This window comes from Muscardinus avellanarius (genome assembly GCF_963383645.1).
Source record: "Muscardinus avellanarius genome assembly, chromosome: 13".
NCBI classification, from domain to species: Eukaryota; Metazoa; Chordata; class Mammalia; order Rodentia; family Gliridae; genus Muscardinus; species Muscardinus avellanarius.
The window spans coordinates 924825-940059 of record NC_137799.1 but is presented as its reverse complement, the minus strand read 5'-3'; positions in this window follow the sequence as shown (position 1 = coordinate 940059).

The window sequence follows — 15235 nt, the reverse complement described above, 5'->3', positions numbered from 1 at the left end:
AGTAAATTGTGGAGGGCCTCATTAGGTTGCAGGACCCTGGGATCCTTTGTCTCAGCCTCCCATGAACTGGGATTACAAGCATGAACCACCATGTCCAGCTGCTCATAAAGCTTAACAGTAAATTCACTCACAGATACTTTGTGCATTGTTAATTAGTCTACCAATAAGTAGATTAAGCAAAGATGGATACCATATTTTAATAATCTAGCCAGGCATGGTGATACATGCTTGTAATTCCAGTACTTGGGAAGGTGGAACAGGAAGATCACAGGTTCAAAGTCTGCGTCAGCAACTTAGACCCTGTTTCAAAATAAAAAAAATAAAAAGGGCTGCTAGTATAGCTCAGAGGTAGAATGCCCCTGGGTTCAATTCGTAGTGCCACAAAAAAAATAATAACAATAATAATCCTAAAAACCAGGTATTGTGGTACAGGCCTGTAATCCCAGTACGCTGGGAAGCTGAGACAGGATTGCAGGTTCAAAGCCAGCCACAGCAACTTAGACCCTGTTTCAAAATACAAGCCAGGCGTGGTGGTGCACATTTGTAATCCCAGCATTTGTGAGACTGAGACAGGAGGATCGCAGTTCACAGAACAACCTCAGCTACTTAGTGAGGCCCTCTGCAACTTAGAGAGACCCTGTTTCAAAATAAAGAATAAAAAATAGGCCAAGGGTGTAGCTCAGAGGTAGAAATCTCCCGGGTTCAATCCCCAATTCTGAAAAATATATATGTGTGTGTGTGTGTGTATGAATAGATCACATTCAACACACTTGCAGTCTAGCTACTGAGGAGGCTGATCACAAGTTCAATGTCAGCCTGGGCAATTTTAATGAGGCCTTGTCTCAAAGAGTAAAAAGGGAGACAGGTCGGAAGCTGGGCGTGGTGGCGCACGTTTGTAATCCCAGCATTCTGGAGGCTGAGACCAGAGGATCGAGGTTCGTGGACAGCCCCAGCTACTTAGTGAGGCCCTCTGCAACTCAGTGAAACCCGGTTTCAAAATAAAGAATAAAAAATAGGGCAGGAGGTGTAGCTCGGAGGTCGAATGCCCCTGGGTTCCACCCCCAGACCTGTGCAAAAAAAAAAAAAAAAGGGAGACAGGTGTGGTGGCACATGCATGTAATCCCAGTACCTGGGAGGCTGAGACAGGAGTATCATCACAGGTTTGAAGACAGCCTCAGCAAATAGTGAGACTCTCATCAACCTAGTGACACCCTACTTCAAAATAAAAATTAAAAAGAGGGTTGGGGAAGCCGGGCGTGGTGGCTCACACTTGTGATACCTGCGTTTGGGAGGCGGAGACAGGAGGATCGTGCAGGTTCGAAGCCAGCCTTGCTGGTTTAAGAGACCCTGTTTCCAAATTTAAAAAAATATATAAAATAGCCAGGCGTGGTGATGCACACTTGTAATCCCCGCACTTGGGAGGCTGAGACAGGAGGATCACACAGGTTCGAAGCCAGCCTCAGCTACTGAGTGAGGCTCTCAAGCAACTTAGTGAGACCCTGTTTCCAAATAAAATATAAAATAGGTCTGGGAGCATAGCCCGGAGGTAGAAAGCCTCTGGGTTCCACCCCCAGTACCACCCCAAAAAAAAGAAAAAAAAAAAATATATATATATATATATATATATATGTCTGAGAGTGTAGCCCTGAGGTAGAAGGATTACATCCCCAGTACCACCAAAAAAAAAAAAAAAAAAAAAAAAAGAGTTGGGGAGCCGGCGTGGTGGTGCACACTTGTAATCCCAGCATTTGGGAGGCCGAGACTGGAGGATCGTGGCTCGAGGACAGCCTCAGCTACTTAGTGAGGCCCTCTACAACTCAGCTAGACCCTGTTTCAAAATAAAGAATAAATGCCAGGCGTGGTGGCGCACGCTTGTAATCCCCGCGCTTGGGAGGCGGAGACAGGAGAATCGCACAGGTTCGAAGGCTGGCTTAAGAGACCCTGTTTCCAAATAAAATATAAAATAGGTCTGGGAGTGTAGCCCGGTCCGGAGGTAGAAGGGTTTCCAGGAACCCCAGTACCACCAAAAAAAAAAAAAAAAAGAATAGGGTTGGAGGTATAGCACAGAGGTAAAATGTCCTTGAATTCAATCCCTAATACCACACACACACACACACACACACACACACACACACACACACACACAAGTAAAAAGGGCTGTGGATGTAGCCCAATGGCAAAGCACTTGCCTAGCAAAGCAGGAGGCTCTGGTTCGATCCCCAGTACTACAAAAGCAAAAGCAGAGCAAATAGCACACTCAGTCATGTATACAACCAACAGAATATCACCAGACGGGAAAGCTCGCCGTGCTAGCAACCAGTTGCCCTCTGGCGTCTGCAGAACACTACCAACAGCCCGCTCCACGCTGCCCCACACAGGAGCATTCCACACACAGGCCTGGGCTGGGCCCCGGACAAGACTGACCACACGTAGAGCACACAAATCGTGTCGCGTATGTATCTGTGTGTACGTGAGTGGTACTGGGGATCCAGCCGAGGGGCGTTATACTCCCAAGCTACACCTCCAGCCCAATTTTATTCTTTTATTTTGAAACGGTCTCACTAAGTTGCAGAGGGCCTCGCCACGCTGTGGAGGCTGCTCGCAAAGTTGCAACCCTCCTGTCTCGGCCTCCCCAGTACTGGTGTTACAAGCAGGCGCCACCACACCTGACTCGTGCAATATATCTTTAACCACACGGAGTTAAAATAGGCGTAAAAAGAAGAAAGATTTGAGAAATTAAAATTTGGGAAATTTAAACAACACAGTCTAAATCAGAGGTCAACGATGAAATTGCAAAAGAATCCAGACACTATTTTGAGCTGAATAAAAATGAAAATAAATATATAAAAATTTTTCGTAGCTGGGGAAGGTGGCACATTCCTGTAATTCCAATACTTGGGAGGTTGAAACAGGAAAATCAGTTGTAGGTTCTAGAACAATCCCAACAATTTATGTTACAGTTTGTAATGGTGCTGGGGGCTCTTTTCCTCAATTCAACTGGAATATCTTGAGTAGGGAAATTAAAACTAACAGGCAAGCCAGGCCCGGTGCACACACTTGTGATCCCAGCACTTGGGAGGCTGAGTCAGGAGGATCCGTGTTCATGGCCAGCCTCAGCCACTTAGTGAGACGCTGTTCAAAATAAAGAATAAAAACTGGGCTGGGAGTGTAGCTCCGAGGTAAAATGCTTTGGGGTTTAATCCTCAGCACCACACACACACAAACTAATAGGCAGCTCGGTTGCGACATCAACAATTTTAATTGCAAAGTCAGTAGGAGGGGCCGGGATGGAGCTCAGTGGCAACGCGTTTTCTTTGCGGGTGTGGCACTCTGGGCTCCATCCCTGGTTCCAAAAAGACAGAAAAAAAACCCTTTACAAAGTCAGTAGGAAAGAGAAAGGGAAGAGAAGAAAAGCAGCGTGCCGGCAGCCGCGCTGGAGGGCCTGGAGTGGACTCTGCCCGCCTCGGACCCTGGCTGTTAAGTATACCTTTTTTTTTTACCTCTGCCATAACAGTTGCCCATTGATTGGTGTTTTCAGCAACATACTGAGCTTGCATCTTGCATATCAAGGCCGGGTCACAGCAAAAAGCAGAGAAGCAGAGGAACGGTTACAGATCACAGGCCCTGCACTGGCGTGCGATCGCAGAGCAGAGCGCAAGGCTCTTGCTGTCTACAGCTTTTATGATGTGCCAGGCAGAGCTGCTTGAGATCTCAGGGGTTTAATTTTATATATATATTGAAGGCTAGAAGCTCCTATTTCCTTTACATTCTTCTTTTTTTTTTTTTTTCTGTACTAGGGATGGAACCCAGGGGCATCCTACCTCTGAGGGACACCTCCAACCCTATTTGTGTGTGTGTGTGTGTGTGTGTGTGTGTGTGTGTGTGTGTGTGTGGTACTGGGGGTGGAAGCCAAGGGCTTTCTACCTCTGGGCTACACCCCTAGCCCTATTTTATAATTTATTTGGAAACAGGGTCTCACTAAGTTGCAGAGAGCTTCACTCAGTAGCTGAGGCTGGCTTCGAACCTGTGCGGTCCTCCTGTCTCAGCCTCCCGAGTGCGGGGATTACAAGTGCGCCCCACGCCCGGCTCAAGGCAGTAGTTTTGAAGTATGCAGGCAAAGCCGTTGCTTTTTCTCTTTTCTTTTTCTCTCTCCCTTGCACAGCACCCAGGCGCTGGCCACATTTTCCCTTTTTATTGGAAACCAAAACCAAGGCAGTCTCCCAATACTGGCACAATTTAGACAGACTTTGCAACTTAGACTCTGTTTCAAAAAACAAAAAGGGGCCGTGGCAGAGCTGGGAAGCAGAGTGCTCCTGAGTCCAGCCCCAGCGTCACAGACAACAGCAACAGCAGCGGCAGCAAGATTTTTCTTGCGGTCTTGGGGTTGAGCTCAGGGCGTCCCTCCTCTGAGCTACATATGTTGAAAGAAGGTCTCACTATGTGAACTGTGCTCTCCTGACTATGTGAACTGTGCTCTCCTGGAACCTATGCTCCTCTCATCTCCACCTCCCAAGTACTGGGGTCACAGGTGTGACTACCACTCCTGGCCAATACATCAGAATGTATAGGGAGCCGGCGCAGTACTTGGAGATACGACTATAAACTTTTGTGTGTGAGTGGCACTCGGGTGTGAGTCCAGGGGAGCTCTACCTCTGAGCTACTCCCCCAACACTTTATTTTATTTTGAAGCATGGTCTCACAAAGTTGCCGAGTCCGGCATCAAACCTGCAATCCTCCTGTCTTAGCCTCCCAAGTGCTAGCTTACAAGTGTGTGCCACTGTGTCCCGCTACATGGCTATAAACTGATGGTTTAGATGAGATAAAAGGTCTCAAATGTTTCTATATTAAAACTATGGCCGAAGCCGGGCGTGGTGGCGCAAGTTTGTAATCCCCGCGCTTGGGAGGCAGAGACAGGAGGATCGTGCAGGTTCGAAGCCAGCCTCACTGGCTTAAGAGACCCTGTTTCCAAATAAAAATATAAAAAATAGGTGTCTGGGAGTGTAGCCTGGAGGCAGAGGGTTTCCAGGAACCCCAGTACTACCAAAAAAAAAAAAAAAAAAAAAACTATGGCCAAGTACGGGAGTATGGTGGCGCACACTTGTAATCCCAGTGCTTAGGAAGCTGCGACAGGGAAATCCCAAGTTCAAAGTCAGGCTCAGCAACTGAAGGAGACCCTGTTTCAACATAAAAAATTAAAGAAGCAAGCCGGGCATGGTGGTGCCTGCTTGTGATCCCAGCATTTGGGAAGCTGAGACAGGAGGATCACGGTTCATGGACAGCCTCAGCTACTTAGTGAGGCCCTTTGCAACTCAGTGAGACCCGGTTTCAAAATAAAAAGAATCAAAAAGTAGGGCTGGAGGAAGTTCCTGGTTTGTTGAGAATATTCATTGCGATAAGTATTGCATTCTGTCAAATGTTTTTTTCTGAGACGGTTGTGGTGGCGCAAGCTTGTCATCTCAGCACTTGGGAGGCTGAAACAGGAGGGTCTCAAGCTCGTGGCCAGCCTCAGCTACTTCTCAACACAATCCTGTAGAAAGCGCTACTGCTGGAACTAGCAGGGAACGTCCAGAAAGGTCAAGGGGCCAAGGCCGATGTCCAGAAATCAATTTTACTCCATATATTAGCAATAAGAAATCCAAAGTAACATTAGAAGCCAGATAGCACATGCCTGTAATCCTAGGACTTGGGAGGCTGAGACAGGAGCATTGCAGATTTGAGGACAGCCTCAGCAATTTAGTGAGACCTTCAGCAATCTAGTGAGACTCTGTTTCAAAACAAAAAAATAAAATAGGGATAGCAGTGTATCTCAAAGGTAAAATACCCCTGGGTTCGATCCCCAGTACCAAAAACAATAACATTAAGAACACAATTTCTTTTTTTTCTTTTTTTTTTTTTTTGTGTGTGGTACTGGGGGTGGAACCCAGAGGCTTTCTACCTCCAGGCTATACTCCCAGACCCATTTTATATTTTATTTGGAAACAGGGTCTCACTGAGTTGCTGAGAGCCTCACTCAGTAGCTGAGGCTGGCTTCGGACCTGTGTGATCCTCCTGTCTCAGCCTCCCAAGCGCGGGGATTACAAGCGTGCGCCACCACGCCCGGCCAAGAACACAATTTCTGCCCAGCATGGTGGTGCACACCTATAATCCGGGTTCTTTGGAGGCTGAGACAGAAGTATCACAGGTTCACTACCAGTCTTAGCAAATTAGGGAGGCCCTCCTGTAGGTTGCAACTCAGGGAATGAGGCCAGCAGGCCAAGAGAAGCAAGGGGCGCTTTATCCTGCACTCCCGGGCAAGGCTCACTGGTCCAGAGGGGCCAGTGAACAGCACACCTGGGGTCCGCAGGTTGAAACGTTTTATGGGTGTTTCTTGAGGGAGGGGGAGAGCAGGGACTTGGGGGCTTTCCGGGCAGGGAGGTTGTTGTTTCTTAAGCCGTGGTCCGTATCAGAGTCCTTGGAACTCGGCGACCCCTGCGTCAGGAATTGGGTGCCCTGTGTGTTTGCGGCTGTGCTCGGCAGGACACAGGCCATCGTTGTTTAACTGCAGTTGCGTGCATCAGCCGGCTGGAACTTCCAGGGGTGGGGCTGCCAGCGTCCCTGCTCCGACCTAACACCTCCGCAACTTAGACCCGTTTTCAGAGTAAAAACTAAAATAGGGCTGGGGCTTAGAGGTGGAATGCCCCTAGATTCAACCCCCAGTTACACACACACACACACTTTCACAATTGCATAAAAAGGCTAAAATACTTCAGGATAAAATGAAACAGGATAAGTGTAAGACTTGTATCATCAGCTGTTGGCACACACTTGTCATCCCAGCATTCGGGAAGCTGAGACAGGAGGATTGCAGTTTGTGAGGCCAGCCTCAGCTACTACTTAGAGAGGCTCTTTGCAACTCAGTAAGACCCTGTTTCAAAATAAAAAATAGGGCTGGAGGTGTAGCTTGAAGGTAAAATGCCCCTGGCTCATCCCCAGTACCACACACACACACACACACACACACACACACACACACACACAGACTTGTGCCATCAAATCTCCAAGCCATTGCCAGGAGAACAAGATGACCTGGGCAAATGGACAATTCATCTCCACTCAGTGATCAAAACAGTCTGGGTGAGAAACGAAGTTCAAGGGCTAACACTTGCTGATTTCTAGGCTTAGAAGGAGGCAGCAGGCAGTGGTCTCGCAGGAGAGCAGCAGCAGGGCGAACGCAGACTTGATACTGCAGACACTCCTGATGCTTAAGGCCATTGACCTGGGCAGGGGCACTGGGGCTGGAAGCCAGGGCCTCCCTCTGAGCTACTGCACCCCCTGCTCCCAGCCCTTCTTCTGCAGTGTGGGATTGAACCCGGGGGACTCCACCTCCAGCTACGTCATCAGCCCTCTCCCTCTCTCTCTCTCTCTCTCTCTCTCTCTCTCTCTCTCTCTCTCTCTTTCTTCTTTCGCAGTACTGGGGATGAAACTCAGGGGCACTGTACCTCTGAGCTAAACCCCAGCCCCTTTTATTTTTTGTTTTGAAGCAGGGTCTTGGTTACCGGCAATCTTCCTGCCTCAGCCTACCAATTGCTGGGATTACCAACCTTTGGCCGGGCGTGGTGGTGCACGCTTGTAATCCCGACGCTTGGGAGGTAGAGACAGGAGGATTGTGCAGGTTTGAAGCCAGCCACACTTGCTTAAGAGAACCTGTTTCCAAATAAAAATATAAAATAGGTCTGGGAGTCTAGCCCGGAGAAGGGTTTCCAGGAACCCCAGTACCACCAAAAAAAAAAAAAAAAGAAAGAAAGAAAGAAAGAAAACCTTTGTGGTCTTGGGTCAGACAAAAATGTTTAGATAATTTACCAAAAGCCAATCAATTAAAAAATTGCAGGCACAAGAAAAATTGCAGGTTCAATGCTAACCTCAGCAACCTAGTGAGACCCTGTTTCAAAACAAAAAATTAAAAATAGAGCTGGGGGTGTAGCTCAGAGGTAGAATGACCTTGGGTTCAACACTCAGTATCACACACACACACACACACACACACACACACACACACAATTATAATAGGAAAAATAAAACTGAACTTTCATCAAAATTTAAAACATTTTTAGCTGGGCGTGGTGGCACACGCTTGTAATCCCCACCCTTGGGAGACAACAGGAGGACTGCGCAGGTTCGAAGCCAGCCTCAGCTACTGAGTGAGGTTCTCAGCAACTTAGACTAAGTTGTTGAGGCTGGCTACGAACCTGTGATCCTCTTGTTTTAGACTCCCAAGTACTGGGATTACAATCATGTACCACTATGCCTGCCCTATTTATTTTTGTAGTACTGGGACTTGAACCGAGGGACGTTCTACCTTTGGGCTCTGTATCCCAGATTTTTTATATTTTATTATTATTCTCTATTTGTATTCTTTATTTTTATTTTTATTTTTTAGATTGAAATGAGGTCTGGCAAAATCACTGAGGCTGGCTTTAAACCATAATCCTCCTGCCTTAGCCTCCCAAGTACTGAGATTACAGGTATGCACCACCACGCCTAGTTCTCAGTGTGTTTAAAGTCATGCAAAGTAGGACTTTACGATCATATTAAAATTAAAGTACAAGCCGGGCGTGGTGGCAAATGCTTATAATCCCAGCGCTTGGGAGGCTGAGACAGGAGGATCGTGGTTTGTAGCCAGTCTCAGCTACTTAGTGAGGTCCTTTGCAACTCAATGAGACCTTGTTTCAAAATAAAGAATAAAAGCCTGGCGTGGTGGTGCACGCTTGTAATCCCTGCGCTTGGGAAGCTGAGACAGGAGGATCACATGGGTTCGAAGCCAGCCTCAGCTACTTAGTGAGGCTCTCAGCAACTTAGTGAGACCCTGTTTCCAAATAGAATATAAAAAAGGTCTGGGAGTATACCCCGGAGGTAGAAAGCCTCTGGGTTCTACCCCCAGTACCACCAAATAAATAAATAAATAAATTAATTAATTAATAATAAAAAATAGGACTGGGGGTGTAGCTTGACGGTAGAAGGCCTCTAGGTTCCATCCCCGGTATCATAAATAAATAAATAAATTTCGAATAGTCGAAATCAAGATTTTCATTTTATCACTGTGGTTTGAGGACAGTCTCAGCAAGTAGTGAGACTCTCATCAACGTAGTGAGACCCTATTCCAAAATAAAAATAGGGCTGGAGGTGTAGCTCAGAGGTGGAGTGCCCTGGGTTTCATCCTCAGCACCACAAACAAAGAGACCACCAAGCGAATGAAGTGGACACAGAGTATAACCTGCGAGCCCCACGCCAGCCACAGGGGCGCTCTCTAGCCCCAGTACAGGGGAGCTGCATCAGGAGGAGCAGAGTCAGCCAGCCTGGCAGCTTGGCAAGGCCGCCAGCCACGCCGTCCTGGGAATTCAGCGTGACTCCCTCGCCCCGTGTCCGCGTGCGGCCACCTCTCACCACAGCCCTCCCTCGCCCTCTGCCTAGCACGCGGCTCTCGGCTCAGCCACGGCGCCCTTCCCTGTATCACTGAACCCCCATCCACACAGCGCCAAGGTGACCCTGTGAAAACACCCGTCAGTCAGGTCCCTCCCGGGCTCCCCATCTCCCTCAGAGGAAAGAGAAGCTCTGACTGGCTCCCAGGAGCCCACAGGAACCCGTCCCAGGCCGCTCTGGTCTCATCCCCGTCTTCCTGCCCCTCATCTCTCTCACCCCTCCCCAGGGCCTTTGCACTGCCTGTTTCTCCCCCCGGGATTCTTCCCCAGTATCTCATGGCCTTCTCCCTTCATCCAGGTTTCTCCTCCAGCATCTCCTGGGGGCATTCCCTACAGTGCACCTGTGTTGATGAGTTATCTCTTGCTACATAACAAATTACCCCCAAACCTACTGTCGCAAACAATAAACATTTGAGCTGGGCGTGGTGGTGCACACTTGAAATCCCAGTACTTGGGAGGCTGAGACAGGAGGATCACAGGTTCACGGCCAGCCTCTGCTACTTAGTGAGGCTCTCAGCAAATTAGTGACACTCTGTTTCAAGATAAAGAGAAAGAGCCTCAGATACTTAGTGAGGCCCTCCACAACTTAATGAGACCCTGTTTCTTTTGGGGGTGTGGGTCTGGGGATGGAACCCAGAGGCATTTGACCTCCGAGCTACACCCCCTGCCCAATTTTTTATTCTTTATTTTGAAACAGGGTCTCACTGAGTTTAGGAGGGCCTCACTAACTAGCTGAAGCTGTTCACGAACTGCGATCCTCCTGTCTCAGTTTCCCAAATGCTGGGATTACAAGCGTGCGCCACCACGCCCGGTGAGACCCTGATTCAAAATAAAGAATAAAATAGGGCCGAAGGTGTAGCTCAAAGGTACAATTCCCTGGGTTCAATTCCCAGTAGGGCAGGGAAAAAAAAAGAAGAGAAAAAAGAAAAAGAAAGGAGGAGAGAGAGAAAGAAAAGAAAATTGGGCGTGGTGGCGCACACTTGTAATCTCAGTATTTGGGAGGCTGAGACAGGAGGATCGCAGTTCACAGCCAGCCTCAGCTACTTAGAGAGGCCCTTTGCAACTCAGTGAGACCCTGTTCCAAAATAAAGAGTAAAAACAGCCAGGCGTGGTGGTGCACGCTGGTAATCCCAGCATTCAGGAGGCTGAGACAGGAGGATCGTGGTTCGTGGACAGCCTCAGCTACTTAGTGAGACCCTCCGCAACTCAGTGAGACCTTGTTTTAAAATAAAGAATAAAAAATAGGGCAGGGAGTGTAGCTCGGAGGGTGAACGGCTAGGTTCCATCCCCAGAGCCCCCCCAAAAAAGAAGGAAAAAAAAAAGAAAGAAAAATAGTTGCTCAGAGGTAGAATGCCCCTGGGCTCCATCCCCACTACCGCAAAAAGCAACAAGAAGACCCCTCATGTCCCTAGGGCCGAGAGTTGGGGTACTTGCCCGTGGGCCAGGCTCGGTGTCTCAAGGCTGCACCAGCAGGGCCCGGCCACCTAGGCTGCTCCAGGCGGGGGTCTGGCCGGCGTGCCACTGGCATCGTGTGCAGTCAGTCCTTTCCCACTCTGGCTGCTCACTCAGGACAGCTGGCCAGCATCCCCAGCCAGAGACCCAGAGGGGAAGCCACAGATGGGAGGCGTCCCTGCTGCCCTGGAAGCCACGCAGCAGGAATTCTGTCAGTTTTGATTGTCATGAATCACTGAAGCCCGGCTGGTGGCGCACGCTTGTCATCCCAGCACTGGGGAGGCTGAGACAGGAGGATCGCAGTTTGCGGACAGCTCAGCTACTTAGTGAGGCCAATTGCAATTTAGTGAGACCCTGTTTCAAAATAAAAAATGAAAAATAGGTCTGGGGGTGTAGCTTGGAGGTAGAATGCCCTGGGGTCCATCCCCAGTACTGAAAGAAAAAAACAAAAAAAGGATAATTGAGCTGGGCATGGTGGGGCAGGCTTGAAATCCCAGATATGGGAGGACTGAGACAAGAGGAGCTCAGGTTCACAGCCAGCCTCAGCAACATTAGCATGGACCCTGGCAACTTAGTAAGACCCTGATTCAAAATAAAATATAAAATAGGGCTGAGGGGTGTAGCTCATGGGTGCAATACCCCTGGGTCCCATCCCTAGTAGCTCCTGCGTGCACGCCCAGGAGAGAATCATTAGCCTGCGCTGATGTGGTATGCCTGCAGTACCAGATCCTCTGGAGCCTGAGGCAGGAGCACCTCAAGTGCAGGCCCTTGAGGCCATCCTGGGCAGCAGAAGAGCAAGAACACGAGGGGGCAGCCCGCATTCAAGAAGGAGGGACGGGCCCCCCTTGCAAGGGGGTCTGCCAAGGACATGAGCTGTGTGTTAGTCACCCACCCCCAACGCTCTGCACCAGTGCTTATTCTTCTTCTCTTGTACTGGGGATTGAGCCCAGGGGTGCTCTGCCTCTGAGCTATACCCAGGCCTTTTTTTTTTTTTTTTAATTTTGAAAGAAGTTGAAGTTACGGCCGGGTGTGGTGGCGCACGCTTGTAATCCCCGCGCTTGGGAGGCTGAGACAGGAGGATCGCATGGGTTCGAAGCCAGCCTCGGCTACTTGGTGAGGCTTTCGGCAACTTAGCGAGACCCTGTCTCCAAATAAAATTTAAAAAAAATGTCTGGGAGTATAGCCCAGAGGTAGAAAGCCTCTGGGTTCCACCCCTAGTACCACCGGAAAAAAAAAAAAGTCTAAGTTATCACATTGGCCTTGAACCTGTGATGCTGCTGTCTCAGCCTCCCAAGTACTGGGGTTACAGGTGTGCACCACCACACCTGACACCAGTGGCCACAGAAGAGCTGTCGTTAGTGGGGAGGCTGAGGCCCAGAGGGCAGAGCCCAGGGAGAGCATGGACAGGGCCAGGCCGGAGGCCCAGACTCCTCTCTGTCCTCCACCACTGGGGACCCATGCAGGGGCCTGAAATAAAAGTGTGAAAACAACCGGGCACGGTGGTGCACGCTTGTAACCCCAGTACTTGGGAGGCTGAGACAGGAGAATGGCAGATTTGAGGACAGCCTCAGCAAGTAGTGGGACCACTTAAGTAGTCAACCTAGCAAGACTTCTTCAAAATAAATTTTTAAAAAATAGGGCAGGGGGCAGGCATGGTGGCGCACACTTGTAATCCCCGTGCTTGGGAGGCTGAGACAGGAGGATCTCACAGGTTCGAAGCCAGCCTCAGCTACTTACCGAGGCTCTCAGCAACTTAGTGAGACCCCGTTTCCAAATAAAATATAAAATACGTCTGGGAGTATAGCCTAGATGTAGAAAAGCCCCTGGGTTCCACCCTCAGTACCACACACACACACAAAAAATAGGTCTGGGAGCATAGCTCGGAGGTACAATGCCCGTGGGTTCAAAACCCAGCACCACTAAACAAAACAAAACAAAACCTTGACGACCCATAGCTGGGGGAGGCCATCATGAGTTGGCAAACTGGCCCTCAAGGGAAAAAAAGAAGGAAAGGAAGGAAGGAAGGAAGGCCGGCCAGCCAGGTGTGCTGGCACAGGCCTCTAATCTGAGGACTTGGGAGGAGGAGTCAGGAGGATTGCAGGTTTAAAGCCAGTCTTAGCAATATATATGTATATTCTTGGAAACAGGGTATCACTAAGTTACTGAGAGCCGCACTAAATACTTGAGGCTGGCTTTGAACCTGAGGATCCTCCTGTCTCAGCCTCCCAAGTACTGGGATTACAAGTGTGCACCCCCACGTCCAGCTGAGATCCTGTTTTCAATTAAGAAATAAAATCGGGCTGAGGGAGTAGCTTGGAGGTAAAATGCCTCTGGGTTTAATCCCCAGTACCACTAAAGGAAGAGCGGAGCATGGTGGCGCACGCTTGTCATCCCAGCATTCGGGAGGCAGAGACTGGAGGATCACGGTTCACGGACAGCCTCAGCTACTTAGTGAGGCCCTCTGCAACTCAGTGAGACCCCCGCTTCAAAAAAATTTTAAAAAAGACTAAAATAGGACTGGGTGTGTAGCTTGGAGGTAGAATGCCCCTGGGCTCCATCCCCAGGACAGAAGAAGAAGAAGAAGAAGAAGAAGAAGAAGAAGGAGGAGGAGGAGGAGGAGGAGGAGGAGGAGGAGGAGGAGGAGGAGGAGGACGAGGACGGCGAGGAGGATGACGATGATGAGGACAAGGAGGAGGAGGAGGACGAGGAGGAGGAGGAGGAGGAGGACGACGACGAGGAGGAGGAGGAGGAGGACGAGGAGGAGGAGGACGAGAAGGAGGAGGGCGAGGAGGAGGAGGAGGAGGAGGAGGAGGAGAAGGAGGAGGACGAGGAGGACGATGAGGAGGATGACGAGGACGAGGGCAAGGAGGAGGACGAGGAGGAGAAGGAGGAGGACGAGGAGGACGATGAGGAGGAGGAGGAGGATGACGAGGACGAGGGCAAGGAGGAGGAGGAGGACTAGGAGGAGGAGGAGGACGAGGAGGAGGATGACGACGAGGACGACGAGGAGGAGGGAGCGAGCCCTGGTTCATAGGGCTGCATGACTACAACAGTATAAACGATCCCACCACACCATGGCCAGCACCGTGTTCCCAGCTGTCTATCAACTGCTCCCAGGGCTCTGAGTGCTCAGCAGCGGGCTCTGAAGGTGGGAGCTGACTCCAGCCCTGCGTAGGCACGGCGGGTGCACAGGCGGCCCCTGCCGAATCCCTTTCTCCCTGCACTGCCCTGGCTGTCTGAGCCCTCCACCTGCCAGCGGGCACAGCAGTCCCTCTGCTGACAGGGCTGGCAGGCCGCTCTGGGGCCCTGGTGGCCCCACATGAGGGCCCGAGGCACGGGTTCCTCTCGGTCCTCAACCCCAGATCAGAGGGCAGGAGCCCGCAGCGGATGCAAGCCCAAGAGCCCTGGCAACAACTGCCCTGGTTTGAGAGAGAAGGAGGATGCTGCCGGCTGCCCCTCCTCTCTGTTCCAGGGGGTGACCCTGGGGACAGGAAGCGTGGTGGGGGTCCAGACCCCACCCATGTGGCTTGGGACTGCTGAGGTGAAGAGACCATCCTTGCAGTTGAGTCTGCAGAAGCCTTGGTTGCCATTGGAAATGGTGATGTCACCGCAGGGGGCGGAGCTTCTTCTGTCCTTTGAGTTCGGGAGGGGAAAGCACACTCCCCGGGATGGAGGGGGACAAAGAATTAGGATGGCGAGGACCAAAGACAGACGGGGAGACCTTGGGAAGGAGCAGGCAGGAAAGGCCTGGGGAGATATTCAAAGGGGGCTGGAGAAGGGGTGAGGAGGGGCTGGGGCGGTGAGCTTCTGACTGAGAGGCCGGGTGCCAGAACTCCCTGTCATGCCTGAAGTCTAACCTTAGTCGCGGCTGCTGCGGACAGCCCGCTCTGGCCCCGGTCTCTCCATAGCTCGCTGGCGCAGGTCCCTGACTCCCCTGGGAGGGTGGGCTCCACTTGGGGTGCGGGCAGACATTCACCCCATCTATTTTCTTAGCCCCCTGGAGGGGGTTTATGTCTCAGGGTCAAGCGGGTGGGGTCTCTCCCACATTTTTGAGCCTTGGTGTAGGGGAACCCAGTGTCCCTGACCCAGAGGCAGCTCCTGGGGCCTCTCCACACCCCCGGGTCTCCTCCCTAGAAGACTCAGATCTCAAAACATCGCGGCCCGTGGGTGAGGATCCGTGCGCGCGCGCACACGCACAGCAGGCCCGGCACGCGCGTGGGCACGTTGAAAGACACCCCAGGGTGCAGGCGCAGGCCGGGACACGCGCTCCTCCGTCCTCCCCCGACTCGCTCCCTTCCGCGGTCACCGTCGCAGGCCCCGGCCCGCGC